The sequence below is a fragment of the Phoenix dactylifera genome, chromosome 4 (assembly GCF_051530095.1).
Source record: "Phoenix dactylifera cultivar Ajwa chromosome 4, Ajwa_hap1_PhDact_Kaust_v1.1, whole genome shotgun sequence".
In the NCBI taxonomy this organism is placed as follows: Eukaryota; Viridiplantae; Streptophyta; class Magnoliopsida; order Arecales; family Arecaceae; genus Phoenix; species Phoenix dactylifera.
Genome location: NC_143193.1, coordinates 36,444,405 through 36,467,183, shown reverse-complemented (window position 1 = coordinate 36,467,183; position 22,779 = coordinate 36,444,405). Strand labels below are relative to the sequence as shown.

Below are 22,779 nucleotides of genomic sequence, written 5' to 3'. Positions count from 1 at the left end.
TTAATTTTTCGGCTTTTGGCTTTTCCTCTTCGGATAATTTTTTTCCCCCGAAAATAAACTGAGTCCGGAGACTCGCGGTGCCATGCCGCATAGCGGAACAGCGCGTTGAATCCTACGCCAGAACGGCCCCGGCAGCGCGAATGTCTCGGGCCGTCGAGGTCTGCTGCTTTGTCATAAAAGGGAGTTTCGAAGGGCATGTCATGGGTGCGATCATACCAGCACTAATGCACCGGATCCCATCAGAACTCCGCAGTTAAGCGTGCTTGGGCGAGAGTAGTACTAGGATGGGTGACCCCCTGGGAAGTCCTCGTGTTGCACCCTTTTTATTTTTTTCTCCACTTTTTTATTTTTTGATAATATTTATTTTTAATTTTTCGGCTTTTGGCTTTTCCTCTTCGGATAATTTTTTTCCCCCGAAAATAAACTGAGTCCGGAGACTGGCGGTGCCATGCCGCATAGCGGGACCAGCGCGTTGAATCCTACGCCAGAACGGCCCCGGCGGCGCGAATGTCTCGGGCCGTCGAGGTCTGCTGCTTTGTCATAAAAGGGAGTTTCGATGGGCATGTCATGGGTGCGATCATACCAGCACTAATGCACCGGATCCCATCATAACTCCGCAGTTAAGCGTGCTTGGGCGAGAGTAGTACTAGGATGGGTGACCCCCTGGGAAGTCCTCGTGTTGCACCCCTTTTAATTTTTGCCCGCTTTTTTATTTTTTGATAATATTTATTTTTAATTTTTCGGCTTTTGGCTTTTTCTCTTCGGATAATTTTTTTCCCCCGAAAATAAACTGAGTCCGGAGACTCGCGGTGCCATGCCGCATAGCGGAACAGCGCGTTGAATCCTACACCAGAACGGCCCCGGCAGCGCGAATGCCTCGGGCCGTCGAGGTCTGCTGCTTTGTCATAAAAGGGAGTTTCGAAGGGCATGTCATGGGTGCGATCATACCAGCACTAATGCGCCGGATCCGATCAGAACTCCGCAGTTAAGCGTGCTTGGGCGAGAGTAGTACTAGGATGGGTGACCCCCTGGGAAGTCCTCGTGTTGCACCCTTTTTATTTTTTGCCCGCTTTTTTATTTTTTGATAATATTTATTTTTAATTTTTTGGCTTTTGGCTTTTCCTCTTCGGATAATTTTTTCCCCCCGAAAATAAACTGAGTCCGGAGACTGGCGGTGCCATGCCGCATAGCGGAACAGCGCGTTGAATCCTACGCCAGAATGGCCCCGGCAGCGCGAATGTCTCGGGCCGTCAAGGTCTGCTGCTTTGTCATAAAAGGGAGTTTCGAAGGGCATGTCATGGGTGCGATCATACCAGCACTAATGCACCGGATCCCATCAGAACTCCGCAGTTAAGCGTGCTTGGGCGAGAGTAGTACTAGGATGGGTGACCCCCTGGGAAGTCCTCGTGTTGCACCCCTTTTATTTTTTGCCCGCTTTTTTATTTTTTGACAACATTTATTTTTTATTTTTCGGCTTTTGGCTTTTCCTCTTCGGATAATTTTTTTCCCCCGAAAATAAACTGAGTCCGGAGACTGGCGGTGCCATGCCGCATAGCGGAAGAGCGTGTTGAATCCTACGCCAGAACGGCCCCGGCAGCGCGAATGTCTCGGGCCGTCGAGGTCTGCTGCTTTGTCATAAAAGGGAGTTTCGAAGGGCATGTCTTGGGTGCAATCATACCAGCACTAATGCACCGGATCCTATCAGAACTCCGCAGTTAAGCGTGCTTGGGCGAGAGTTGTACTAGGATGGGTGACCCCCTGGGAAGTCCTCGTGTTGCACCCCTTTTATTTTTTGCCCGCTTTTTTATTTTTTGATAATATTTATTTTTAATTTTTCGGCTTTTGGCTTTTCCTCTTCGGATAATTTTTTTCCCCCGAAAATAAACTGAGTCCGGAGACTCGCGGTGCCATGCCGCATAGCGGAACAGCGCGTTGAATCCTACGCCAGAACGGCCCCGGCAGCGCGAATGTCTCGGGCCGTCGAGGTCTGCTGCTTTGTCATAAAAGGGAGTTTCGAAGGGCATGTCATGGGTGCGATCATACCAGCACTAATGCACCGGATCCCATCAGAACTCCGCAGTTAAGCGTGCTTGGGCGAGAGTAGTACTAGGATGGGTGACCCCCTGGGAAGTCCTCGTGTTGCACCCTTTTTATTTTTTTCTCCACTTTTTTATTTTTTGATAATATTTATTTTTAATTTTTCGGCTTTTGGCTTTTCCTCTTCGGATAATTTTTTTCCCCCGAAAATAAACTGAGTCCGGAGACTGGCGGTGCCATGCCGCATAGCGGGACCAGCGCGTTGAATCCTACGCCAGAACGGCCCCGGCGGCGCGAATGTCTCGGGCCGTCGAGGTCTGCTGCTTTGTCATAAAAGGGAGTTTCGATGGGCATGTCATGGGTGCGATCATACCAGCACTAATGCACCGGATCCCATCATAACTCCGCAGTTAAGCGTGCTTGGGCGAGAGTAGTACTAGGATGGGTGACCCCCTGGGAAGTCCTCGTGTTGCACCCCTTTTAATTTTTGCCCGCTTTTTTATTTTTTGATAATATTTATTTTTAATTTTTCGGCTTTTGGCTTTTTCTCTTCGGATAATTTTTTTCCCCCGAAAATAAACTGAGTCCGGAGACTCGCGGTGCCATGCCGCATAGCGGAACAGCGCGTTGAATCCTACACCAGAACGGCCCCGGCAGCGCGAATGCCTCGGGCCGTCGAGGTCTGCTGCTTTGTCATAAAAGGGAGTTTCGAAGGGCATGTCATGGGTGCGATCATACCAGCACTAATGCGCCGGATCCGATCAGAACTCCGCAGTTAAGCGTGCTTGGGCGAGAGTAGTACTAGGATGGGTGACCCCCTGGGAAGTCCTCGTGTTGCACCCTTTTTATTTTTTGCCCGCTTTTTTATTTTTTGATAATATTTATTTTTAATTTTTTGGCTTTTGGCTTTTCCTCTTCGGATAATTTTTTCCCCCCGAAAATAAACTGAGTCCGGAGACTGGCGGTGCCATGCCGCATAGCGGAACAGCGCGTTGAATCCTACGCCAGAATGGCCCCGGCAGCGCGAATGTCTCGGGCCGTCAAGGTCTGCTGCTTTGTCATAAAAGGGAGTTTCGAAGGGCATGTCATGGGTGCGATCATACCAGCACTAATGCACCGGATCCCATCAGAACTCCGCAGTTAAGCGTGCTTGGGCGAGAGTAGTACTAGGATGGGTGACCCCCTGGGAAGTCCTCGTGTTGCACCCCTTTTATTTTTTGCCCGCTTTTTTATTTTTTGACAACATTTATTTTTTATTTTTCGGCTTTTGGCTTTTCCTCTTCGGATAATTTTTTTCCCCCGAAAATAAACTGAGTCCGGAGACTGGCGGTGCCATGCCGCATAGCGGAAGAGCGTGTTGAATCCTACGCCAGAACGGCCCCGGCAGCGCGAATGTCTCGGGCCGTCGAGGTCTGCTGCTTTGTCATAAAAGGGAGTTTCGAAGGGCATGTCTTGGGTGCAATCATACCAGCACTAATGCACCGGATCCTATCAGAACTCCGCAGTTAAGCGTGCTTGGGCGAGAGTTGTACTAGGATGGGTGACCCCCTGGGAAGTCCTCGTGTTGCACCCCTTTTATTTTTTGCCCGCTTTTTTATTTTTTGATAATATTTATTTTCAATTTTTCGGCTTTTGGCTTTTCCACTTCGGATAATTTTTTTCCCTCGAAAATAAACTGAGTCCGGAGGCTCGCGGTGCCATGCCGCATAGCGGAACAGCGCGTTGAATCCTACGCCAGAACGGCCCCGGCAGCGCGAATGTCTCGGGCCGTCGAGGTCTGCTGCTTTGTCATAAAAGGGAGTTTCGAAGGGCATGTCATGGGTGCGATCGTACCAGCACTAATACACCGGATCCCATCAGAACTCCGCAGTTAAGCGTGCTTGGGCGAGAGTAGTACTAGGATGGGTGACCCCCTGGGAAGTCCTCGTGTTGCACCCCTTTTATTTTTTGCCCGCTTTTTTATTTTTTGATAATATTTATTTTTAATTTTTCGGCTTTTGGCTTTTCCTCTTCGGATAATTTTTTTCCCCCGAAAATAAACTGAGTCCGGAGACTCGCGGTGCCATGCCGCATAGCGGAACAGCGCGTTGAATCCTACGCCAGAACGGCCCCGGCAGCGCGAATGCCTCGGGCCGTCGAGATCTGCTGCTTTGTCATAAAAGGGAGTTTCGAAGGGCATGTCATGGGTGCGATCATACCAGCACTAATGCACCGGATCCGATCAGAACTCCGCAGTTAAGCGTGCCTGGGCGAGAGTAGTACTAGGATGGGTGACCCCCTAGGAAGTCCTCGTGTTGCACCCTTTTTATTTTTTGCCCGCTTTTTTATTTTTTGATAATATTTATTTTTAATTTTTCGGCTTTTGGCTTTTCCTCTTCGGATAATTTTTTTTTCTCGAAAAAAAACTGAGTCCGGAGACTGGCGGTGCCATGCTGCATAGCGGAACAGCGCGTTGAATCCTACGCCAGAACGGCCCCGGCAGCGCGAATGTCTCGGGCCGTCGCGGTCTGCTGCTTTGTCATAAAAGGGAGTTTCGAAGGGCATGTCATGGGTGCGATCATACCAGCACTAATGCACCGGATCCCATCATAACTCCGCAGTTAAGCGTGCTTGGGCGAGAGAAGTAATAGGATGGGTGACCCCCTCGGAAGTCCTCGTGTTGCACCCTTTTTATTTTTTGCCCGCTTTTTTATTTTTTGATAATATTTATTTTTAATTTTTTGGCTTTTGGCTTTTCCTCTTCGGATAATTTTTTTTCCCGACAATAAACTGAGTCCGGAGACTAGCGGTGCCATGCCGCATAGCGGGACCAGCGCGTTGAATCCTACGCCAGAACGGCCCCGGCAGCGTGAATGTCTCGGGCCGTCGAGGTCTGCTGCTTTGTCATAAAAGGGAGTTTCGAAGGGCATATCATGGGTGCGATCATACCAGCACTAATGCACCGGATCCCATCAGAACTCCGCAGTTAAGCGTGCTTGGGCGAGAGTAGTAGTAGGATGGGTGACCCCCTGGGAAGTCCTCGTGTTGCACCCCTTTTATTTTTTGCCCGCTTTTTTATTTTTTGATAACATTTATTTTTAATTTTTTGGCTTTTGGCTTTTCCTCTTCGGATAATTTTTTTCCCCCGAAAATAAACTGAGTCCGGAGACTCGCGGTGCCATGCCGCATAGCGGAACAGCGCGTTGAATCCTACGCCAGAACGGCCCCGGCAGCGCGAATGTCTCGGGCCGTCGAGGTCTGCTGCTTTGTCATAAAAGGGTGTTTCGATGGGCATGTCATGGGTGCGATCATACCAGCCCTAATGCACGGGATCCAATCAGAACTCCGCAGTTAAGCGTGCTTGGGCGAGAGTAGTACTAGGATGGGTGACCCCCTGGGAAGTCCTCGTCTTGCACCCCTTTTTATTTTTTGCCCACTTTTTTATTTTTTGATAATATTTATTTTTAATTTTTCGGCTTTTGGCTTTTCCTCTTCGGATAATTTTTTTTCCCCGAAAATAAACCGAGTCCGGAGACTCGCGGTGCCATGCCGCATAGCGGAACAGCGCGTTGAATCCTACGCCAGAACGGCCCCGGCAGCGCGAATATCTCGGGCCGTCGAGGTCTGCTGCTTTGTCATAAAAGGGAGTTTCGAAGGGCATGTCATGGGTGCGATCATACCAGCACTAATGCACCGGATCCCATCAAAACTCCGCAGTTAAGCGTTCTTGGGCGAGAGTAGTACTAGGATGGGTGACCCCCTGGGAAGTCCTCGTGTTGCACCCTTTTTATTTTTTTCTCCACTTTTTTATTTTTTGATAATATTTATTTTTAATTTTTCGGCTTTTGGCTTTTCCTCTTCGGATAATTTTTTTTCCCCGAAAATAAACTGAGTCCGGAGACTCGCGGTGCCATGCCGCATAGCGGAACAGCGCGTTGAATCCTACGCCAGAACGGCCCCGGCAGCGCGAATGCCTCGGGCCGTCGAGATCTGCTGCTTTGTCATAAAAGGGAGTTTCGAAGGGCATGTCATGGGTGCGATCATACCAGCACTAATGCACCGGATCCGATCAGAACTCCGCAGTTAAGCGTGCCTGGGCGAGAGTAGTACTAGGATGGGTGACCCCCTAGGAAGTCCTCGTGTTGCACCCTTTTTATTTTTTGCCCGCTTTTTTATTTTTTGATAATATTTATTTTTAATTTTTCGGCTTTTGGCTTTTCCTCTTCGGATAATTTTTTTTTCTCGAAAAAAAACTGAGTCCGGAGACTGGCGGTGCCATGCTGCATAGCGGAACAGCGCGTTGAATCCTACGCCAGAACGGCCCCGGCAGCGCGAATGTCTCGGGCCGTCGCGGTCTGCTGCTTTGTCATAAAAGGGAGTTTCGAAGGGCATGTCATGGGTGCGATCATGCCAGCACTAATGCACCGGATCCCATCATAACTCCGCAGTTAAGCGTGCTTGGGCGAGAGAAGTAATAGGATGGGTGACCCCCTCGGAAGTCCTCGTGTTGCACCCTTTTTATTTTTTGCCCGCTTTTTTATTTTTTGATAATATTTATTTTTAATTTTTTGGCTTTTGGCTTTTCCTCTTCGGATAATTTTTTTTCCCGACAATAAACAGAGTCCGGAGACTAGCGGTGCCATGCCGCATAGCGGGACCAGCGCGTTGAATCCTACGCCAGAACGGCCCCGGCAGCGTGAATGTCTCGGGCCGTCGAGGTCTGCTGCTTTGACATAAAAGGGAGTTTCGAAGGGCATATCATGGGTGCGATCATACCAGCACTAATGCACCGGATCCCATCAGAACTCCGCAGTTAAGCGTGCTTGGGCGAGAGTAGTAGTAGGATGGGTGACCCCCTGGGAAGTCCTCGTGTTGCACCCCTTTTATTTTTTGCCCGCTTTTTTATTTTTTGATAACATTTATTTTTAATTTTTTGGCTTTTGGCTTTTCCTCTTCGGATAATTTTTTTCCCCCGAAAATAAACTGAGTCCGGAGACTCGCGGTGCCATGCCGCATAGCGGAACAGCGCATTGAATCCTACGCCAGAACGGCCCCGGCAGCGCGAATGTCTCGGGCCGTCGAGGTCTGCTGCTTTGTCATAAAAGGGTGTTTCGATGGGCATGTCATGGGTGCGATCATACCAGCCCTAATGCACCGGATCCCATCAGAACTCCGCAGTTAAGCGTGCTTGGGCGAGAGTAGTACTAGGATGGGTGACCCCCTGGGAAGTCCTCGTCTTGCACCCCTTTTTATTTTTTGCCCACTTTTTTATTTTTTGATAATATTTATTTTTAATTTTTCGGCTTTTGGCTTTTCCTCTTCGGATAATTTTTTTTTCTCGAAAATAAACTGAGTCCGGAGACTGGCGGTGCCATGCTGCATAGCGGAACAGCGCGTTGAATCCTACGCCAGAACGGCCCCGGCAGCGCGAATGTCTCGGGCCGTCGCGGTCTGCTGCTTTGTCATAAAAGGGAGTTTCGAAGGGCATGTCATGGGTGCGATCATACCAGCACTAATGCACCGGATCCCATCATAACTCCGCAGTTAAGCGTGCTTGGGCGAGAGTAGTACTAGGATGGGTGACCCCCTGGGAAGTCCTCGTGTTGCACCCCTTTTATTTTTTGCCCGCTTTTTTATTTTTTGATAATATTTATTTTTAATTTTTCGGCTTTTGGCTTTTCCTCTTCGGATAATTTTTTTCCCCCGAAAATAAACTGAGTCCGGAGACTCGCGGTGCCATGCCGCATAGCGGAACAGCGCGTTGAATCCTACGCCAGAACGGCCCCGGCAGCGCGAATGCCTCGGGCCGTCGAGATCTGCTGCTTTGTCATAAAAGGGAGTTTCGAAGGGCATGTCATGGGTGCGATCATACCAGCACTAATGCACCGGATCCGATCAGAACTCCGCAGTTAAGCGTGCCTGGGCGAGAGTAGTACTAGGATGGGTGACCCCCTGGGAAGTCCTCGTGTTGCACCCTTTTTATTTTTTGCCCGCTTTTTTATTTTTTGATAATATTTATTTTTAATTTTTCGGCTTTTGGCTTTTCCTCTTCGGATAATTTTTTTTTCTCGAAAAAAAACTGAGTCCGGAGACTGGCGGTGCCATGCTGCATAGCGGAACAGCGCGTTGAATCCTACGCCAGAACGGCCCCGGCAGCGCGAATGTCTCGGGCCGTCGCGGTCTGCTGCTTTGTCATAAAAGGGAGTTTCGAAGGGCATGTCATGGGTGCGATCATACTAGCACTAATGCACCGGATCCCATCATAACTCCGCAGTTAAGCGTGCTTGGGCGAGAGAAGTAATAGGATGGGTGACCCCCTAGGAAGTCCTCGTGTTGCACCCTTTTTATTTTTTGCCCGCTTTTTTATTTTTTGATAATATTTATTTTTAATTTTTTGGCTTTTGGCTTTTCCTCTTCGGATAATTTTTTTTCCCCGACAATAAACTGAGTCCGGAGACTAGCGGTGCCATGCCGCATAGCGGGACCAGCGCGTTGAATCCTACGCCAGAACGGCCCCGGCAGCGTGAATGTCTCGGGCCGTCGAGGTCTGCTGCTTTGTCATAAAAGGGAGTTTCGAAGGGCATATCATGGGTGCGATCATACCAGCACTAATGCACCGGATCCCATCAGAACTCCGCAGTTAAGCGTGCTTGGGCGAGAGTAGTAGTAGGATGGGTGACCCCCTGGGAAGTCCTCGTGTTGCACCCCTTTTATTTTTTGCCCGCTTTTTTATTTTTTGATAACATTTATTTTTAATTTTTTGGCTTTTGGCTTTTCCTCTTCGGATAATTTTTTTCCCCCGAAAATAAACTGAGTCCGGAGACTCGCGGTGCCATGCCGCATAGCGGAACAGCGCGTTGAATCCTACGCCAGAACGGCCCCGGCAGCGCGAATATCTCGGGCCGTCGAGGTCTGCTGCTTTGTCATAAAAGGGAGTTTCGAAGGGCATGTCATTGGTGCGATCATACCAGCACTAATGCACCGGATCCCATCAAAACTCCGCAGTTAAGCGTGCTTGGGCGAGAGTAGTACTAGGATGGGTGACCCCCTGGGAAGTCCTCGTGTTGCACCCTTTTTATTTTTTTCTCCACTTTTTTATTTTTTGATAATATTTATTTTTAATTTTTCGGCTTTTGGCTTTTCCTCTTCGGATAATTTTTTTCCCCCGAAAATAAACTGAGTCCGGAGACTGGCGGTGCCATGCCGCATAGCGGGACCAGCGCGTTGAATCCTACGCCAGAACGGCCCCGGCGGCGCGAATGTCTCGGGCCGTCGAGGTCTGCTGCTTTGTCATAAAAGGGAGTTTCGATGGGCATGTCATGGGTGCGATCATACCAGCACTAATGCACCGGATCCCATCAGAACTCCGCAGTTAAGCGTGCTTGGGCGAGAGTAGTACTAGGATGGGTGACCTCCTGGGAAGTCCTCGTGTTGCACCCCTTTTATTTTTTGCCCGCTTTTTTATTTTTTGATAATATTTATTTTTAATTTTTCGGCTTTTGGCTTTTCCTCTTCGGATAATTTTTTTCCCCCGAAAATAAACTGAGTCCGGAGACTCGCGGTGCCATGCCGCATAGCGGAACAGCGCGTTGAATCCTACGCCAGAACGGCCCCGGCAGCGCGAATGCCTCGGGCCGTCGAGATCTGCTGCTTTGTCATAAAAGGGAGTTTCGAAGGGCATGTCATGGGTGCGATCATACCAGCACTAATGCACCGGATCCGATCAGAACTCCGCAGTTAAGCGTGCTTGGGCGAGAGTAGTACTAGGATGGGTGACCCCCTGGGAAGTCCTCGTGTTGCACCCTTTTTATTTTTTGCCCGCTTTTTTATTTTTTGATAATATTTATTTTTAATTTTTCGGCTTTTGGCTTTTCCTCTTCGGATAATTTTTTTTTCTCGAAAATAAACTGAGTCCGGAGACTGGCGGTGCCATGCTGCATAGCGGAACAGCGCGTTGAATCCTACGCCAGAACGGCCCCGGCAGCGCGAATGTCTCGGGCCGTCGCGGTCTGCTGCTTTGTCATAAAAGGGAGTTTCGAAGGGCATGTCATGGGTGCGATCATACCAGCACTAATGCACCGGATCCCATCATAACTCCGCAGTTAAGCGTGCTTGGGCGAGAGTAGTACTAGGATGGGTGACCCCCTGGGAAGTCCTCGTGTTGCACCCCTTTTATTTTTTGCCCGCTTTTTTATTTTTTGATAATATTTATTTTTAATTTTTCGGCTTTTGGCTTTTCCTCTTCGGATAATTTTTTTCCCCCAAAAATAAACTGAGTCCGGAGACTCGCGGTGCCATGCCGCATAGCGGAACAGCGCGTTGAATCCTACGCCAGAACGGCCCCGGCAGCGCGAATGCCTCGGGCCGTCGAGATCTGCTGCTTTGTCATAAAAGGGAGTTTCGAAGGGCATGTCATGGGTGCGATCATACCAGCACTAATGCACCGGATCCGATCAGAACTCCGCAGTTAAGCGTGCCTGGGCGAGAGTAGTACTAGGATGGGTGACCCCCTGGGAAGTCCTCGTGTTGCACCCTTTTTATTTTTTGCCCGCTTTTTTATTTTTTGATAATATTTATTTTTAATTTTTCGGCTTTTGGCTTTTCCTCTTCGGATAATTTTTTTTTCTCGAAAAAAAACTGAGTCCGGAGACTGGCGGTGCCATGCCGCATAGCGGAACAGCGCGTTGAATCCTACGCCAGAACGGCCCCGGCAGCGCGAATATCTCGGGCCGTCGAGGTCTGCTGCTTTGTCATAAAAGGGATTTTCGAAGGGCATGTCATGGGTGCGATCATACCAGCGCTAATGCACCGGATCCCATCAAAACTCCGCAGTTAAGCGTGCTTGGGCGAGAGTAGTACTAGGATGGGTGACCCCCTGGGAAGTCCTCGTGTTGCGCCCTTTTTATTTTTTTCTCCACTTTTTTATTTTTTGATAATATTTATTTTTAATTTTTCGGCTTTTGGCTTTTCCTCTTCGGATAATTTTTTTCCCCCGAAAATAAACTGAGTCCGGAGACTCGCGGTGCCATGCCGCATAGCGGAACAGCGCGTTGAATCCTACGCCAGAACGGCCCCGGCAGCGCGAATATCTCGGGCCGTCGAGGTCTGCTGCTTTGTCATAAAAGGGAGTTTCGAAGGGCATGTCATGGGTGCGATCATACCAGCACTAATGCACCGGATCCCATCAAAACTCCGCAGTTAAGCGTGCTTGGGCGAGAGTAGTACTAGGATGGGTGACCCCCTGGGAAGTCCTCGTGTTGCACCCTTTTTATTTTTTTCTCCACTTTTTTATTTTTTGATAATATTTATTTTTAATTTTTCGGCTTTTGGCTTTTCCTCTTCGGATAATTTTTTTTCCCTGAAAATAAACTGAGTCCGAAGACTGGCGGTGCCATGCCGCATAGCGGGACCAGCGCGTTGAATCCTACGCCAGAACGGCCCCGGCGGCGCGAATGTCTCGGGCCGTCGAGGTCTGCTGCTTTGTCATAAAAGAGAGTTTCGATGGGCATGTCATGGGTGCGATCATACCAGCACTAATGCACCGGATCCCATCAGAACTCCGCAGTTAAGCGTGCTTGGGCGAGAGTAGTACTAGGATGGGTGACCCCCTGGGAAGTCCTCGTGTTGCACCCCTTTTATTTTTTGCCCGCTTTTTTATTTTTTGATAATATTTATTTTTAATTTTTCGGCTTTTGGCTTTTCCTCTTCGGATAATTTTTTTCCCCCGAAAATAAACTGAGTCTGGAGACTCGCGGTGCCATGCCGCATAGCGGAACAGCGCGTTGAATCCTACGCCAGAACGGCCCCGGCAGCGCGAATGCCTCGGGCCGTCGAGATCTGCTGCTTTGTCATAAAAGGGAGTTTCGAAGGGCATGTCATGGGTGCGATCATACCAGCACTAATGCACCGGATCCGATCAGAACTCCGCAGTTAAGCGTGCCTGGGCGAGAGTAGTACTAGGATGGGTGACCCCCTGGGAAGTCCTCGTGTTGCACCCTTTTTATTTTTTGCCCGCTTTTTTATTTTTTGATAATATTTATTTTTAATTTTTTGGGTTTTGGCTTTTCCTCTTCGGATAATTTTTTTTTCTCGAAAAAAAACTGAGTCCGGAGACTGGCGGTGCCATGCTGCATAGCGGAACAGCGCGTTGAATCCTACGCCAGAACGGCCCCGGCAGCGCGAATGTCTCGGGCCGTCGCGGTCTGCTGCTTTGTCATAAAAGGGAGTTTCGAAGGGCATGTCATGGGTGCGATCATACCAGCACTAATGCACCGGATCCCATCATAACTCCGCAGTTAAGTGTGCTTGGGCGAGAGAAGTAATAGGATGGGTGACCCCCTAGGAAGTCCTCGTGTTGCACCCTTTTTATTTTTTGCCCGCTTTTTTATTTTTTGATAATATTTATTTTTAATTTTTTGGCTTTTGGCTTTTCCTCTTCGGATAATTTTTTTTCCCCGACAATAAACTGAGTCCGGAGACTAGCGGTGCCATGCCGCATAGCGGGACCAGCGCGTTGAATCCTACGCCAGAACGGCCCCGGCAGCGTAAATGTCTCGGGCCGTCGAGGTCTGCTGCTTTGTCATAAAAGGGAGTTTCGAAGGGCATATCATGGGTGCGATCATACCAGCACTAATGCACCGGATCCCATCAGAACTCCGCAGTTAAGCGTGCTTGGGCGAGAGTAGTACTAGGATGGGTGACCCCCTGGGAAGTCCTCGTGTTGCACCCCTTTTATTTTTTGCCCGCTTTTTTATTTTTTGATAACATTTATTTTTAATTTTTTGGCTTTTGGCTTTTCCTCTTCGGATAATTTTTTTCCCCCGAAAATAAACTGAGTCCGGAGACTCGCGGTGCCATGCCGCATAGCGGAACAGCGCGTTGAATCCTACGCCAGAACGGCCCCGGCAGCGCGAATGTCTCGGGCCGTCGAGGTCTGCTGCCTTGTCATAAAAGGGTGTTTCGATGGGCATGTCATGGGTGCGATCATACCAGCCCTAATGCACGGGATCCAATCAGAACTCCGCAGTTAAGCGTGCTTGGGCGAGAGTAGTACTAGGATGGGTGACCCCCTGGGAAGTCCTCGTCTTGCACCCCTTTTTATTTTTTGCCCACTTTTTTATTTTTTGATAATATTTATTTTTAATTTTTCGGCTTTTGGCTTTTCCTCTTCGGATAATTTTTTTTCCCCGAAAATAAACCGAGTCCGGAGACTCGCGGTGCCATGCCGCATAGCGGAACAGCGCGTTGAATCCTACGCCAGAACGGCCCCGGCAGCGCGAATATCTCGGGCCGTCGAGGTCTGCTGCTTTGTCATAAAAGGGAGTTTCGAAGGGCATGTCATGGGTGCGATCATACCAGCACTAATGCACCGGATCCCATCAAAACTCCGCAGTTAAGCGTGCTTGGGCGAGAGTAGTACTAGGATGGGTGACCCCCTGGGAAGTCCTCGTGTTGCACCCTTTTTATTTTTTTCTCCACTTTTTTATTTTTTGATAATATTTATTTTTAATTTTTCGGCTTTTGGCTTTTCCTCTTCGGATAATTTTTTTTCCCCGAAAATAAACTGAGTCCGGAGACTCGCGGTGCCATGCCGCATAGCGGAACAGCGCGTTGAATCCTACGCCAGAACGGCCCCGGCAGCGCGAATATCTCGGGCCGTCGAGATCTGCTGCTTTGTCATAAAAGGGAGTTTCGAAGGGCATGTCATGGGTGCGATCATACCAGCACTAATGCACCGGATCCGATCAGAACTCCGCAGTTAAGCGTGCTTGGGCGAGAGTAGTACTAGGATGGGTGACCCCCTGGGAAGTCCTCGTGTTGCACCCTTTTTATTTTTTGCCCGCTTTTTTATTTTTTGATAATATTTATTTTTAATTTTTCGGCTTTTGGCTTTTCCTCTTCGGATAATTTTTTTTTCTCGAAAATAAACTGAGTCCGGAGACTGGCGGTGCCATGCTGCATAGCGGAACAGCGCGTTGAATCCTACGCCAGAACGGCCCCGGCAGCGCGAATGTCTCGGGCCGTCGCGGTCTGCTGCTTTGTCATAAAAGGGAGTTTCGAAGGGCATGTCATGGGTGCGATCATACCAGCACTAATGCACCGGATCCCATCATAACTCCGCAGTTAAGCGTGCTTGGGCGAGAGTAGTACTAGGATGGGTGACCCCCTGGGAAGTCCTCGTGTTGCACCCCTTTTATTTTTTGCCCGCTTTTTTATTTTTTGATAATATTTATTTTTAATTTTTCGGCTTTTGGCTTTTCCTCTTCGGATAATTTTTTTCCCCCGAAAATAAACTGAGTCCGGAGACTCGCGGTGCCATGCCGCATAGCGGAACAGCGCGTTGAATCCTACGCCAGAACGGCCCCGGCAGCGCGAATGCCTCGGGCCGTCGAGATCTGCTGCTTTGTCATAAAAGGGAGTTTCGAAGGGCATGTCATGGGTGCGATCATACCAGCACTAATGCACCGGATCCGATCAGAACTCCGCAGTTAAGCGTGCCTGGGCGAGAGTAGTACTAGGATGGGTGACCCCCTGGGAAGTCCTCGTGTTGCACCCTTTTTATTTTTTGCCCGCTTTTTTATTTTTTGATAATATTTATTTTTAATTTTTCGGCTTTTGGCTTTTCCTCTTCGGATAATTTTTTTTTCTCGAAAAAAAACTGAGTCCGGAGACTGGCGGTGCCATGCTGCATAGCGGAACAGCGCGTTGAATCCTACGCCAGAACGGCCCCGGCAGCGCGAATGTCTCGGGCCGTCGCGGTCTGCTGCTTTGTCATAAAAGGGAGTTTCGAAGGGCATGTCATGGGTGCGATCATACCAGCACTAATGCACCGGATCCCATCATAACTCCGCAGTTAAGCGTGCTTGGGCGAGAGAAGTAATAGGATGGGTGACCCCCTAGGAAGTCCTCGTGTTGCACCCTTTTTATTTTTTGCCCGCTTTTTTATTTTTTGATAATATTTATTTTTAATTTTTTGGCTTTTGGCTTTTCCTCTTCGGATAATTTTTTTTCCCCGACAATAAACTGAGTCCGGAGACTAGCGGTGCCATGCCGCATAGCGGGACCAGCGCGTTGAATCCTACGCCAGAACGGCCCCGGCAGCGTGAATGTCTCGGGCCGTCGAGGTCTGCTGCTTTGTCATAAAAGGGAGTTTTGAAGGGCATATCATGGGTGCGATCATACCAGCACTAATGCACCGGATCCCATCAGAACTCCGCAGTTAAGCGTGCTTGGGCGAGAGTAGTACTAGGATGGGTGACCCCCTGGGAAGTCCTCGTGTTGCACCCCTTTTATTTTTTGCCCGCTTTTTTATTTTTTGATAACATTTATTTTTAATTTTTTGGCTTTTGGCTTTTCCTCTTCGGATAATTTTTTTCCCCCGAAAATAAACTGAGTCCGGAGACTCGCGGTGCCATGCCGCATAGCGGAACAGCGCGTTGAATCCTACGCCAGAACGGCCCCGGCAGCGCGAATGTCTCGGGCCGTCGAGGTCTGCTGCTTTGTCATAAAAGGGTGTTTCGATGGGCATGTCATGGGTGCGATCATACCAGCCCTAATGCACCGGATCCCATCAGAACTCCGCAGTTAAGCGTGCTTGGGCGAGAGTAGTACTAGGATGGGTGACCCCCTGGGAAGTCCTCGTCTTGCACCCCTTTTTATTTTTTGCCCACTTTTTTATTTTTTGATAATATTTATTTTTAATTTTTCGGCTTTTGGCTTTTCCTCTTCGGATAATTTTTTTCCCCCGAAAATAAACTGAGTCCGGAGACTCGCGGTGCCATGCCGCATAGCGGAACAGCGCGTTGAATCCTACGCCAGAACGGCCCCGGCAGCGCGAATATCTCGGGCCGTCGAGGTCTGCTGCTTTGTCATAAAAGGGAGTTTCGAAGGGCATGTCATGGGTGCGATCATACCAGCACTAATGCACCGGATCCCATCAAAACTCCGCAGTTAAGCGTGCTTGGGCGAGAGTAGTACTAGGATGGGTGACCCCCTGGGAAGTCCTCGTGTTGCACCCTTTTTATTTTTTTCTCCACTTTTTTATTTTTTGATAATATTTATTTTTAATTTTTCGGCTTTTGGCTTTTCCTCTTCGGATAATTTTTTTCCCCCGAAAATAAACTGAGTCCGGAGACTGGCTGTGCCATGCCGCATAGCGGGACCAGCGCGTTGAATCCTACGCCAGAACGGCCCCGGCGGCGCGAATGTCTCGGGCCGTCGAGGTCTGCTGCTTTGTCATAAAAGGGAGTTTCGATGGGCATGTCATGGGTGCGATCATACCAGCACTAATGCACCGGATCCCACCAGAACTCCGCAGTTAAGCGTGCTTGGGCGAGAGTAGTACTAGGACGGGTGACCCCCTGGGAAGTCCTCGTGTTGCACCCCTTTTATTTTTTGCCCGCTTTTTTATTTTTTGATAATATTTATTTTTAATTTTTCGGCTTTTGGCTTTTCCTCTTCGGATAATTTTTTTCCCCCAAAAATAAACTGAGTCCGGAGACTCGCGGTGCCATGCCGCATAGCGGAACAGCGCGTTGAATCCTACGCCAGAACGGCCCCGGCAGCGCGAATGCCTCGGGCCGTCGAGATCTGCTGCTTTGTCATAAAAGGGAGTTTCGAAGGGCATGTCATGGGTGCGATCATACCAGCACTAATGCACCGGATCCGATCAGAACTCCGCAGTTAAGCGTGCTTGGGCGAGAGTAGTACTAGGATGGGTGACCCCCTGGAAAGTCCTCGTGTTGCACCCTTTTTATTTTTTGCCCGCTTTTTTATTTTTTGATAATATTTATTTTTAATTTTTCGGCTTTTGGCTTTTCCTCTTCGGATAATTTTTTTTTCTCGAAAATAAACTGAGTCCGGAGACTGGCGGTGCCATGCTGCATAGCGGAACAGCGCGTTGAATCCTACGCCAGAACGGCCCCGGCAGCGCGAATGTCTCGGGCCGTCGCGGTCTGCTGCTTTGTCATAAAAGGGAGTTTCGAAGGGCATGTCATGGGTGCGATCATACCAGCACTAATGCACCGGATCCCATCATAACTCCGCAGTTAAGCGTGCTTGGGCGAGAGAAGTACTAGGATGGGTGACCCCCTAGGAAGTCCTCGTGTTGCACCCTTTTTATTTTTTGCCCGCTTTTTTATTTTTTGATAATATTTATTTTTAATTTTTTGGCTTTTGGCTTTTCCTCTTCCGATAATTTTTTCCCCCCGAAAATAAACTGAGTCCGGAGACTGGCGGTGCCATGCCGCATAGCGGAACAGCGCGTTGAATCATACGCCAGAACGGCCCCGGTAGCGCGAATGTCTCGGGCCGTCGAGGTCTGCTGCTTTGTCTTAAAAGGGAGTTTCAAAGGGCATGTCTTGGGTGCGATCATACCAGCACTAATGCACCGGATCCCATCAGAACTCCGCAGTTAAGCGTGCACCGGATCCCATCAGAACTCCGCAGTTAAGCGTGCTTGGGCGAGAGTAGTACTAGGATGGGTGACCCCCTGGGAAGTCCTCGTGTTGCACCCTTTTTATTTTTTGCCCGCTTTTTTATTTTTTGATAATATTTATTTTTAATTTTTCGGGTTTTGGCTTTTCCTCTTCGGATAATTTTTTTCCCCCGACAATAAACTGAGTCCGGAGACTGGCGGTGCCATGCCGCATAGCGGGACCAGCGCGTTGAATCCTACGCCAGAACGGCCCCGGCAGCGTGAATGTCTCGGGCCGTCGAGGTCTGCTGCTTTGTCATAAAAGGGAGTTTCGAAGGGCATGTCCTGGGTGCGATCATACCAGCACTAATGCACCGGATCCCATCAGAACTCCGTAGTTAAGCGTGCTTGGGCGAGAGTAGTACTAGGATGGGTGACCCCCTGGGAAGTCCTCGTGTTGCACCCTTTTTATTTTTTGCCCGCTTTTTTATTTTTTGATAATATTTATTTTTAATTTTTCGGCTTTTGGCTTTTCCTCTTCGGATAATTTTTTTTTTCCGAAAATAAACTGAGTCCGGAGACTGGCGGTGCCATGCCGCATAGCGGAACAGCGCGTTGAATCCTACGCCAGAACGGCCCCGGCAGCGCGAATGTCTCGGGCCGTCGCGGTCTGCTGCTTTGTCATAAAAGGGAGTTTCGAAGGGCATGTCATGGGTGCGATCATACCAGCACTAATGCACCGGATCCCATCATAACTCCGCAGTTAAGCGTGCTTGGGCGAGAGAAGTACTAGGATGGGTGACCCCCTGGGAAGTCCTCGTGTTGCACCCTTTTTATTTTTTGCCCGCTTTTTTATTTTTTGATAATATTTATTTTTAATTATTTGGCTTTTGGCTTTTCCTCTTCGGATAATTTTTTCCCCCCGAAAATAAACTGAGTCCGGAGGCTGGCGGTGCCATGCCGCATAGCGGAACAGCGCGTTGAATCCTACGCCAGAACGGCCCCGGCAGCGCGAATGTCTCGGGCCGTCGAGGTCTGCTGCTTTGTCATAAAAGGGAGTTTCGAAGGGCATGTCATGGGTGCGATCATACCAGCACTAATGCACCGGATCCCATCAGAACTCCGCAGTTAAGCGTGCTTGGGCGAGAGTAGTACTAGGATGGGTGACCCCTTGGGAAGTCCTCGTGTTGCACCCCTTTTATTTTTTGCCCGCTTTTTTATTTTTTGATAACATTTATTTTTTATTTTTCGGCTTTTGGCTTTTCCTCTTCGGATAATTTTTTTCCCCCGAAAATAAACTGAGTCCGGAGACTGGCGGTGCCATGCCGCATAGCGGAACAGCGTGTTGAATCCTACGCCAGAACGGCCCCGGCAGCGCGAATGTCTCGGGCCGTCGAGGTCTGCTGCTTTGTCATAAAAGGGAGTTTCGAAGGGCATGTCTTGGGTGCGATCATACCAGCACTAATGCACCGGATCCCATCAGAACTCCGCAGTTAAGCGTGCTTGGGCGAGAGTAGTACTAGGATGGGTGACCCCCTGGGAAGTCCTCGTGTTGCACCTTTTTTATTTTTTTCTCCACTTTTTTATTTTTTGATAATATTTATTTTTAATTTTTCGGCTTTTGGCTTTTCCTCTTCGGATAATTTTTTTCCCCCGAAAATAAACTGAGTCCGGAGACTGGCGGTGCCATGCCGCATAGCGGGACCAGCGCGTTGAATCCTACGCCAGAACGGCCCCGGCGGCGCGAATGTCTCGGGCCGTCGAGGTCTGCTGCTTTGTCATAAAAGGGAGTTTCGATGGGCATGTCATGGGTGCGATCATACCAGCACTAATGCACCGGATCCCATCAGAACTCCGCAGTTAAGCGTGCTTGGGCGAGAGTAGTACTAGGATGGGTGACCCCCTGGGAAGTCCTCGTGTTGCACCCCTTTTATTTTTTGCCCGCTTTTTTATTTTTTGATAATATTTATTTTTAATTTTTCGGCTTTTGGCTTTTCCTCTTCGGATAATTTTTTTTCCCCGACAATAAACTGAGTCCGGAGACTGGCGGTGCCATGCCGCATAGCGGGACCAGCGCGTTGAATCCTACGCCAGAACGGCCCCGGCAGCGCGAATGTCTCGGGCCGTCGAGGTCTGCTGCTTTGTCATAAAAGGGAGTTTCGAAGGGCATATCATGGGTGCGATCATACCAGCACTAATGCACCGGATCCCATCAGAACTCCACAGTTTAGCGTGCATGGGCGAGAGTAGTACTAGGATGGGTGACCCCCTGGGAAGTCCTCGTGTTGCACCCCTTTTATTTTTTGCCCGCTTTTTTATTTTTTGATAACATTTATTTTTAATTTTTTGGCATTTGGCTTTTCCTCTTCGGATAATTTTTTTCCCCCGAAAATAAACTGAGTCCGGAGACTCGCGGCGCCATGCCGCATAGCGGAACAGCGCGTTAAATCCTACGCCAGAACGGCCCCGGCAGCGCGAATGTCTCGGGCCGTCGAGGTCTGCTGCTTTGTCATAAAAGGGTGTTTCGATGGGCATGTCATCGGTGCGATCATACCAGCACTAATGCACCGGATCCCATCAGAACTCCGCAGTTAAGCGTGCTTGGGCGAGAGTAGTACTAGGATGGGTGACCCCCTGGGAAGTCCTCGTGTTGCACCCTTTTATTTTTTGCCCGCTTTTTTATTTTTTGATAATATTTATTTTTAATTTTTCGGCTTTTGGCTTTTCCTCTTCGGATAATTTTTTTCCCCCGAAAATAAACTGAGTCCGGAGACTGGCGGTGCCATGCCGCATAGCGGAACAGCGCGTTGAATCCTACGCCAGAACGGCCCCGGCAGCGCGAATGTCTCGGGCCGTCGAGGTCTGCTGCTTTGTCATAAAAGGGAGTTTCGAAGGGCATGTCATGGGTGCGATCATACCAGCACTAATGCACCGGATCCCATCAAAACTCCGCAGTTAAGCGTGCTTGGGCGAGAGTAGTACTAGGATGGGTGACCCCCTGGGAAGTCCTCGTGTTGCACCCTTTTTATTTTTTTCTCCACTTTTTTATTTTTTGACAATATTTATTTTTAATTTTTCGGCTTTTGGCTTTTCCTCTTCGGATAATTTTTTTCCCCCGAAAATAAACTGAGTCCGGAGACTGGCGGTGCCATGCCGCATAGCGGGACCAACGCGTTGAATCCTACGCCAGAACGGCCCCGGCGGCGCGAATGTCTCGGGCCTTCGAGGTCTGCTGCTTTGTCATAAAAGGGAGTTTCGATGGGCATGTCATGAGTGCGATCATACCAGCACTAATGCACCGGATCCCATCAGAACTCCGCAGTTAAGCGTGCTTGGGCGAGAGTAGTACTAGGATGGGTGACCCCCTGGGAAGTCCTCGTGTTGCACCCCTTTTATTTTTTGCCCGCTTTTTTATTTTTTGATAATATTTATTTTTAATTTTTCGGCTTTTGGCTTTTCCTCTTCGGATAATTTTTTTCCCCCGAAAATAAACTGAGTCCGGAGACTCGCGGTGCCATGCCGCATAGCGGAACAGCGCGTTGAATCCTACGCCAGAACGGCCCCGGCAGCGCGAATGCCTCGGGCCGTCGAGATCTGCTGCTTTGTCATAAAAGGGAGTTTCGAAGGGCATGTCGTGGGTGTGATCATACCAGCACTAATGCACCGGATCCGATCAGAACTCCGCAGTTAAGCGTGCTTGGGCGAGAGTAGTACTAGGATGGGTGACCCCCTGGGAAGTCCTCGTGTTGCACCCTTTTTATTTTTTGCCCGCTTTTTTATTTTTTGATAATATTTATTTTTAATTTTTTGGCTTTTGGCTTTTCCTCTTCGGATAATTTTTCCCCCCCGAAAATAAATTGAGTCCGGAGACTGGCGGTGCCATGCCGCATAGCGGGACCAGCGCGTTGAATCCTACGCCAGAACGGCCCCGGCGGCGCGAATGTCTCGGGCCGTCGAGGTCTGCTGCTTTGTCATAAAAGGGAGTTTCGATGGGCATGTCATGGGTGCGATCATACCAGCACTAATGCACCGGATCCCATCAGAACTCCGCAGTTAAGCGTGCTTGGGCGAGAGTAGTACTAGGATGGGTGACCCCCTGGGAAGTCCTCGTGTTGCACCCTTTTTATTTTTTTCTCCACTTTTTTATTTTTTGACAATATTTATTTTTAATTTTTCGGCTTTTGGCTTTTCCTCTTCGGATAATTTTTTTCCCCCGAAAATAAACTGAGTCCGGAGACTGGCGGTGCCATGCCGCATAGCGGGACCAGCGCGTTGAATCCTGCGCCAGAACGGCCCCGGCGGCGCGAATGTCTCGGGCCGTCGAGGTCTGCTGCTTTGTCATAAAAGGGAGTTTCGATGGGCATGTCATGGGTGCGATCATACCAGCACTAATGCACCGGATCCCATCAGAACTCCGCAGTTAAGCGTGCTTGGGCGAGAGTAGTACTAGGATGGGTGACCCCCTGGGAAGTCCTCGTGTTGCACCCCTTTTATTTTTTGCCCGCTTTTTTATTTTTTGATAATATTTATTTTTAATTTTTTGGCTTTTGGCTTTTCCTCTTCGGATAATTTTTTTCTCCCGAAAATAAACTGAGTCCGGAGACTCGCGGTGCCATGCCGCATAGCGGAACAGCGCGTTGAATCCTACACCAGAACGGCCCCGGCAGCGCGAATGCCTCGGGCCGTCGAGATCTGCTGCTTTGTCATAAAAGGGAGTTTCGAAGGGCATGTCATGGGTGCGATCATACCAGCACTAATGCACCGGATCCGATCAGAACTCCGCAGTTAAGCGTGCTTGGGCGAGAGTAGTACTAGGATGTGTGACCCCCTGGGAAGTCCTCGTGTTGCACCCTTTTTATTTTTTGCCCGCTTTTTTATTTTTTGATAATATTTATTTTTAATTTTTCGGCTTTTGGCTTTTCCTCTTCGGATAATTTTTTTTTTCCGAAAATAAACTGAGTCCGGAGACTGGCGGTGCCATGCCGCAGAGCGGAATAGCGCGTTGAATCCTACGCCAGAACGGCCCCGGCAGCGCGAATGTCTCGGGCCGTCGCGGTCTGCTGCTTTGTCATAAAAGGGAGTTTCGAAGGGCATGTCATGGGTGCGATCATTCCAGCACTAATGCACCGGATCCCATCATAACTCCGCAGTTAAGCATGCTTGGGCGAGAGGAGTACTAGGATGGGTGACCCCCTGGGAAGTCCTCGTGTTGCACCCTTTTTATTTTTTGCCCGCTTTTTTATTTTTTGATAATATTTATTTTTAATTTTTTGGCTTTTGGCTTTTCCTCTTCGGATAATTTTTTCCTCCCGAAAATAAACTGAGTCCGGAGACTGGCGGTGCCATGC

General features: G+C 49.2%; 53 non-coding genes and 9 pseudogenes across 53 annotated transcripts; all 62 read left to right on the top strand.

The window, feature by feature from the left end:
* The first annotated feature begins 202 nt into the window (after nt 1-202).
* On the top strand, nt 203-321 carry LOC149760550 (5S ribosomal RNA). Its single transcript, XR_016412033.1, has one exon. It is a non-coding gene; the product is annotated as a 5S ribosomal RNA (ribosomal RNA).
* A 248-nt stretch (nt 322-569) lies between these two features.
* On the top strand, nt 570-688 carry LOC149760549 (5S ribosomal RNA). Its single transcript, XR_016405896.1, has one exon. It is a non-coding gene; the product is annotated as a 5S ribosomal RNA (ribosomal RNA).
* A 246-nt stretch (nt 689-934) lies between these two features.
* On the top strand, nt 935-1,053 carry LOC149760548 (5S ribosomal RNA). Its single transcript, XR_016405699.1, has one exon. It is a non-coding gene; the product is annotated as a 5S ribosomal RNA (ribosomal RNA).
* A 246-nt stretch (nt 1,054-1,299) lies between these two features.
* On the top strand, nt 1,300-1,418 carry LOC149760547 (5S ribosomal RNA). The gene has a single exon (XR_016409649.1). It is a non-coding gene; the product is annotated as a 5S ribosomal RNA (ribosomal RNA).
* A 246-nt stretch (nt 1,419-1,664) lies between these two features.
* LOC149760546 (5S ribosomal RNA) lies at nt 1,665-1,783 on the top strand. The gene has a single exon (XR_016405829.1). It is a non-coding gene; the product is annotated as a 5S ribosomal RNA (ribosomal RNA).
* Nucleotides 1,784-2,029: 246 nt separating this feature from the next.
* Nucleotides 2,030-2,148, top strand: LOC149760545 (5S ribosomal RNA). Its single transcript, XR_016412032.1, has one exon. It is a non-coding gene; the product is annotated as a 5S ribosomal RNA (ribosomal RNA).
* Nucleotides 2,149-2,396: 248 nt separating this feature from the next.
* Nucleotides 2,397-2,515, top strand: LOC149760544 (5S ribosomal RNA). The gene has a single exon (XR_016405895.1). It is a non-coding gene; the product is annotated as a 5S ribosomal RNA (ribosomal RNA).
* Nucleotides 2,516-2,761: 246 nt separating this feature from the next.
* On the top strand, nt 2,762-2,880 carry LOC149760543 (5S ribosomal RNA). Its single transcript, XR_016405698.1, has one exon. It is a non-coding gene; the product is annotated as a 5S ribosomal RNA (ribosomal RNA).
* A 246-nt stretch (nt 2,881-3,126) lies between these two features.
* On the top strand, nt 3,127-3,245 carry LOC149760542 (5S ribosomal RNA). Its single transcript, XR_016409648.1, has one exon. It is a non-coding gene; the product is annotated as a 5S ribosomal RNA (ribosomal RNA).
* A 246-nt stretch (nt 3,246-3,491) lies between these two features.
* LOC149760541 (5S ribosomal RNA) lies at nt 3,492-3,610 on the top strand. Its single transcript, XR_016405828.1, has one exon. It is a non-coding gene; the product is annotated as a 5S ribosomal RNA (ribosomal RNA).
* Nucleotides 3,611-3,856: 246 nt separating this feature from the next.
* LOC149760540 (5S ribosomal RNA) lies at nt 3,857-3,975 on the top strand. Its single transcript, XR_016401928.1, has one exon. It is a non-coding gene; the product is annotated as a 5S ribosomal RNA (ribosomal RNA).
* Nucleotides 3,976-4,221: 246 nt separating this feature from the next.
* On the top strand, nt 4,222-4,340 carry LOC149760539 (5S ribosomal RNA). Its single transcript, XR_016406993.1, has one exon. It is a non-coding gene; the product is annotated as a 5S ribosomal RNA (ribosomal RNA).
* Nucleotides 4,341-4,586: 246 nt separating this feature from the next.
* LOC149760538 (5S ribosomal RNA) lies at nt 4,587-4,705 on the top strand (annotated as a pseudogene).
* A 246-nt stretch (nt 4,706-4,951) lies between these two features.
* On the top strand, nt 4,952-5,070 carry LOC149760537 (5S ribosomal RNA). Its single transcript, XR_016401213.1, has one exon. It is a non-coding gene; the product is annotated as a 5S ribosomal RNA (ribosomal RNA).
* Nucleotides 5,071-5,316: 246 nt separating this feature from the next.
* LOC149760536 (5S ribosomal RNA) lies at nt 5,317-5,435 on the top strand (annotated as a pseudogene).
* A 247-nt stretch (nt 5,436-5,682) lies between these two features.
* Nucleotides 5,683-5,801, top strand: LOC149760535 (5S ribosomal RNA). The gene has a single exon (XR_016407786.1). It is a non-coding gene; the product is annotated as a 5S ribosomal RNA (ribosomal RNA).
* A 247-nt stretch (nt 5,802-6,048) lies between these two features.
* On the top strand, nt 6,049-6,167 carry LOC149760534 (5S ribosomal RNA). The gene has a single exon (XR_016406991.1). It is a non-coding gene; the product is annotated as a 5S ribosomal RNA (ribosomal RNA).
* A 246-nt stretch (nt 6,168-6,413) lies between these two features.
* Nucleotides 6,414-6,532, top strand: LOC149760533 (5S ribosomal RNA; annotated as a pseudogene).
* A 246-nt stretch (nt 6,533-6,778) lies between these two features.
* LOC149760532 (5S ribosomal RNA) lies at nt 6,779-6,897 on the top strand. The gene has a single exon (XR_016401212.1). It is a non-coding gene; the product is annotated as a 5S ribosomal RNA (ribosomal RNA).
* A 246-nt stretch (nt 6,898-7,143) lies between these two features.
* On the top strand, nt 7,144-7,262 carry LOC149760531 (5S ribosomal RNA). The gene has a single exon (XR_016405586.1). It is a non-coding gene; the product is annotated as a 5S ribosomal RNA (ribosomal RNA).
* A 247-nt stretch (nt 7,263-7,509) lies between these two features.
* On the top strand, nt 7,510-7,628 carry LOC149760530 (5S ribosomal RNA). The gene has a single exon (XR_016405894.1). It is a non-coding gene; the product is annotated as a 5S ribosomal RNA (ribosomal RNA).
* Nucleotides 7,629-7,874: 246 nt separating this feature from the next.
* On the top strand, nt 7,875-7,993 carry LOC149760529 (5S ribosomal RNA). Its single transcript, XR_016404578.1, has one exon. It is a non-coding gene; the product is annotated as a 5S ribosomal RNA (ribosomal RNA).
* A 246-nt stretch (nt 7,994-8,239) lies between these two features.
* On the top strand, nt 8,240-8,358 carry LOC149760528 (5S ribosomal RNA; annotated as a pseudogene).
* Nucleotides 8,359-8,605: 247 nt separating this feature from the next.
* LOC149760527 (5S ribosomal RNA) lies at nt 8,606-8,724 on the top strand. The gene has a single exon (XR_016401211.1). It is a non-coding gene; the product is annotated as a 5S ribosomal RNA (ribosomal RNA).
* A 246-nt stretch (nt 8,725-8,970) lies between these two features.
* LOC149760526 (5S ribosomal RNA) lies at nt 8,971-9,089 on the top strand. The gene has a single exon (XR_016407031.1). It is a non-coding gene; the product is annotated as a 5S ribosomal RNA (ribosomal RNA).
* A 248-nt stretch (nt 9,090-9,337) lies between these two features.
* On the top strand, nt 9,338-9,456 carry LOC149760525 (5S ribosomal RNA). Its single transcript, XR_016410400.1, has one exon. It is a non-coding gene; the product is annotated as a 5S ribosomal RNA (ribosomal RNA).
* Nucleotides 9,457-9,702: 246 nt separating this feature from the next.
* On the top strand, nt 9,703-9,821 carry LOC149760524 (5S ribosomal RNA). Its single transcript, XR_016404259.1, has one exon. It is a non-coding gene; the product is annotated as a 5S ribosomal RNA (ribosomal RNA).
* Nucleotides 9,822-10,067: 246 nt separating this feature from the next.
* LOC149760523 (5S ribosomal RNA) lies at nt 10,068-10,186 on the top strand. Its single transcript, XR_016405893.1, has one exon. It is a non-coding gene; the product is annotated as a 5S ribosomal RNA (ribosomal RNA).
* Nucleotides 10,187-10,432: 246 nt separating this feature from the next.
* Nucleotides 10,433-10,551, top strand: LOC149760522 (5S ribosomal RNA). The gene has a single exon (XR_016404577.1). It is a non-coding gene; the product is annotated as a 5S ribosomal RNA (ribosomal RNA).
* A 246-nt stretch (nt 10,552-10,797) lies between these two features.
* On the top strand, nt 10,798-10,916 carry LOC149760521 (5S ribosomal RNA). Its single transcript, XR_016407718.1, has one exon. It is a non-coding gene; the product is annotated as a 5S ribosomal RNA (ribosomal RNA).
* A 247-nt stretch (nt 10,917-11,163) lies between these two features.
* Nucleotides 11,164-11,282, top strand: LOC149760520 (5S ribosomal RNA). Its single transcript, XR_016404883.1, has one exon. It is a non-coding gene; the product is annotated as a 5S ribosomal RNA (ribosomal RNA).
* A 248-nt stretch (nt 11,283-11,530) lies between these two features.
* On the top strand, nt 11,531-11,649 carry LOC149760519 (5S ribosomal RNA). The gene has a single exon (XR_016409647.1). It is a non-coding gene; the product is annotated as a 5S ribosomal RNA (ribosomal RNA).
* Nucleotides 11,650-11,895: 246 nt separating this feature from the next.
* Nucleotides 11,896-12,014, top strand: LOC149760518 (5S ribosomal RNA). Its single transcript, XR_016404576.1, has one exon. It is a non-coding gene; the product is annotated as a 5S ribosomal RNA (ribosomal RNA).
* Nucleotides 12,015-12,260: 246 nt separating this feature from the next.
* LOC149760517 (5S ribosomal RNA) lies at nt 12,261-12,379 on the top strand (annotated as a pseudogene).
* Nucleotides 12,380-12,626: 247 nt separating this feature from the next.
* Nucleotides 12,627-12,745, top strand: LOC149760516 (5S ribosomal RNA). The gene has a single exon (XR_016409646.1). It is a non-coding gene; the product is annotated as a 5S ribosomal RNA (ribosomal RNA).
* A 246-nt stretch (nt 12,746-12,991) lies between these two features.
* Nucleotides 12,992-13,110, top strand: LOC149760515 (5S ribosomal RNA; annotated as a pseudogene).
* Nucleotides 13,111-13,357: 247 nt separating this feature from the next.
* LOC149760514 (5S ribosomal RNA) lies at nt 13,358-13,476 on the top strand. The gene has a single exon (XR_016404882.1). It is a non-coding gene; the product is annotated as a 5S ribosomal RNA (ribosomal RNA).
* Nucleotides 13,477-13,723: 247 nt separating this feature from the next.
* Nucleotides 13,724-13,842, top strand: LOC149760513 (5S ribosomal RNA). The gene has a single exon (XR_016404258.1). It is a non-coding gene; the product is annotated as a 5S ribosomal RNA (ribosomal RNA).
* A 246-nt stretch (nt 13,843-14,088) lies between these two features.
* Nucleotides 14,089-14,207, top strand: LOC149760512 (5S ribosomal RNA). The gene has a single exon (XR_016405892.1). It is a non-coding gene; the product is annotated as a 5S ribosomal RNA (ribosomal RNA).
* Nucleotides 14,208-14,453: 246 nt separating this feature from the next.
* LOC149760511 (5S ribosomal RNA) lies at nt 14,454-14,572 on the top strand. Its single transcript, XR_016404574.1, has one exon. It is a non-coding gene; the product is annotated as a 5S ribosomal RNA (ribosomal RNA).
* A 246-nt stretch (nt 14,573-14,818) lies between these two features.
* On the top strand, nt 14,819-14,937 carry LOC149760510 (5S ribosomal RNA; annotated as a pseudogene).
* A 247-nt stretch (nt 14,938-15,184) lies between these two features.
* LOC149760509 (5S ribosomal RNA) lies at nt 15,185-15,303 on the top strand. The gene has a single exon (XR_016409645.1). It is a non-coding gene; the product is annotated as a 5S ribosomal RNA (ribosomal RNA).
* Nucleotides 15,304-15,549: 246 nt separating this feature from the next.
* Nucleotides 15,550-15,668, top strand: LOC149760508 (5S ribosomal RNA). Its single transcript, XR_016405585.1, has one exon. It is a non-coding gene; the product is annotated as a 5S ribosomal RNA (ribosomal RNA).
* Nucleotides 15,669-15,915: 247 nt separating this feature from the next.
* LOC149760507 (5S ribosomal RNA) lies at nt 15,916-16,034 on the top strand. The gene has a single exon (XR_016404881.1). It is a non-coding gene; the product is annotated as a 5S ribosomal RNA (ribosomal RNA).
* A 248-nt stretch (nt 16,035-16,282) lies between these two features.
* On the top strand, nt 16,283-16,401 carry LOC149760506 (5S ribosomal RNA). Its single transcript, XR_016405212.1, has one exon. It is a non-coding gene; the product is annotated as a 5S ribosomal RNA (ribosomal RNA).
* A 246-nt stretch (nt 16,402-16,647) lies between these two features.
* On the top strand, nt 16,648-16,766 carry LOC149760505 (5S ribosomal RNA). Its single transcript, XR_016407543.1, has one exon. It is a non-coding gene; the product is annotated as a 5S ribosomal RNA (ribosomal RNA).
* A 246-nt stretch (nt 16,767-17,012) lies between these two features.
* On the top strand, nt 17,013-17,131 carry LOC149760504 (5S ribosomal RNA). Its single transcript, XR_016408227.1, has one exon. It is a non-coding gene; the product is annotated as a 5S ribosomal RNA (ribosomal RNA).
* A 246-nt stretch (nt 17,132-17,377) lies between these two features.
* Nucleotides 17,378-17,531, top strand: LOC149760503 (5S ribosomal RNA; annotated as a pseudogene).
* Nucleotides 17,532-17,778: 247 nt separating this feature from the next.
* Nucleotides 17,779-17,897, top strand: LOC149760502 (5S ribosomal RNA). The gene has a single exon (XR_016412642.1). It is a non-coding gene; the product is annotated as a 5S ribosomal RNA (ribosomal RNA).
* A 246-nt stretch (nt 17,898-18,143) lies between these two features.
* On the top strand, nt 18,144-18,262 carry LOC149760501 (5S ribosomal RNA). The gene has a single exon (XR_016406644.1). It is a non-coding gene; the product is annotated as a 5S ribosomal RNA (ribosomal RNA).
* Nucleotides 18,263-18,508: 246 nt separating this feature from the next.
* LOC149760500 (5S ribosomal RNA) lies at nt 18,509-18,627 on the top strand. Its single transcript, XR_016412700.1, has one exon. It is a non-coding gene; the product is annotated as a 5S ribosomal RNA (ribosomal RNA).
* A 246-nt stretch (nt 18,628-18,873) lies between these two features.
* LOC149760499 (5S ribosomal RNA) lies at nt 18,874-18,992 on the top strand. Its single transcript, XR_016400931.1, has one exon. It is a non-coding gene; the product is annotated as a 5S ribosomal RNA (ribosomal RNA).
* Nucleotides 18,993-19,240: 248 nt separating this feature from the next.
* LOC149760498 (5S ribosomal RNA) lies at nt 19,241-19,359 on the top strand. The gene has a single exon (XR_016409644.1). It is a non-coding gene; the product is annotated as a 5S ribosomal RNA (ribosomal RNA).
* A 247-nt stretch (nt 19,360-19,606) lies between these two features.
* On the top strand, nt 19,607-19,725 carry LOC149760497 (5S ribosomal RNA). The gene has a single exon (XR_016407886.1). It is a non-coding gene; the product is annotated as a 5S ribosomal RNA (ribosomal RNA).
* Nucleotides 19,726-19,971: 246 nt separating this feature from the next.
* LOC149760496 (5S ribosomal RNA) lies at nt 19,972-20,090 on the top strand. Its single transcript, XR_016403031.1, has one exon. It is a non-coding gene; the product is annotated as a 5S ribosomal RNA (ribosomal RNA).
* A 245-nt stretch (nt 20,091-20,335) lies between these two features.
* On the top strand, nt 20,336-20,454 carry LOC149760495 (5S ribosomal RNA). Its single transcript, XR_016404880.1, has one exon. It is a non-coding gene; the product is annotated as a 5S ribosomal RNA (ribosomal RNA).
* Nucleotides 20,455-20,702: 248 nt separating this feature from the next.
* Nucleotides 20,703-20,821, top strand: LOC149760494 (5S ribosomal RNA). The gene has a single exon (XR_016401767.1). It is a non-coding gene; the product is annotated as a 5S ribosomal RNA (ribosomal RNA).
* Nucleotides 20,822-21,067: 246 nt separating this feature from the next.
* On the top strand, nt 21,068-21,186 carry LOC149760493 (5S ribosomal RNA). The gene has a single exon (XR_016405184.1). It is a non-coding gene; the product is annotated as a 5S ribosomal RNA (ribosomal RNA).
* A 247-nt stretch (nt 21,187-21,433) lies between these two features.
* On the top strand, nt 21,434-21,552 carry LOC149760492 (5S ribosomal RNA). The gene has a single exon (XR_016412031.1). It is a non-coding gene; the product is annotated as a 5S ribosomal RNA (ribosomal RNA).
* A 248-nt stretch (nt 21,553-21,800) lies between these two features.
* LOC149760491 (5S ribosomal RNA) lies at nt 21,801-21,919 on the top strand. Its single transcript, XR_016409643.1, has one exon. It is a non-coding gene; the product is annotated as a 5S ribosomal RNA (ribosomal RNA).
* Nucleotides 21,920-22,165: 246 nt separating this feature from the next.
* On the top strand, nt 22,166-22,284 carry LOC149760490 (5S ribosomal RNA). The gene has a single exon (XR_016408159.1). It is a non-coding gene; the product is annotated as a 5S ribosomal RNA (ribosomal RNA).
* Nucleotides 22,285-22,530: 246 nt separating this feature from the next.
* On the top strand, nt 22,531-22,649 carry LOC149760489 (5S ribosomal RNA; annotated as a pseudogene).
* Nucleotides 22,650-22,779: the final 130 nt, after the last annotated feature.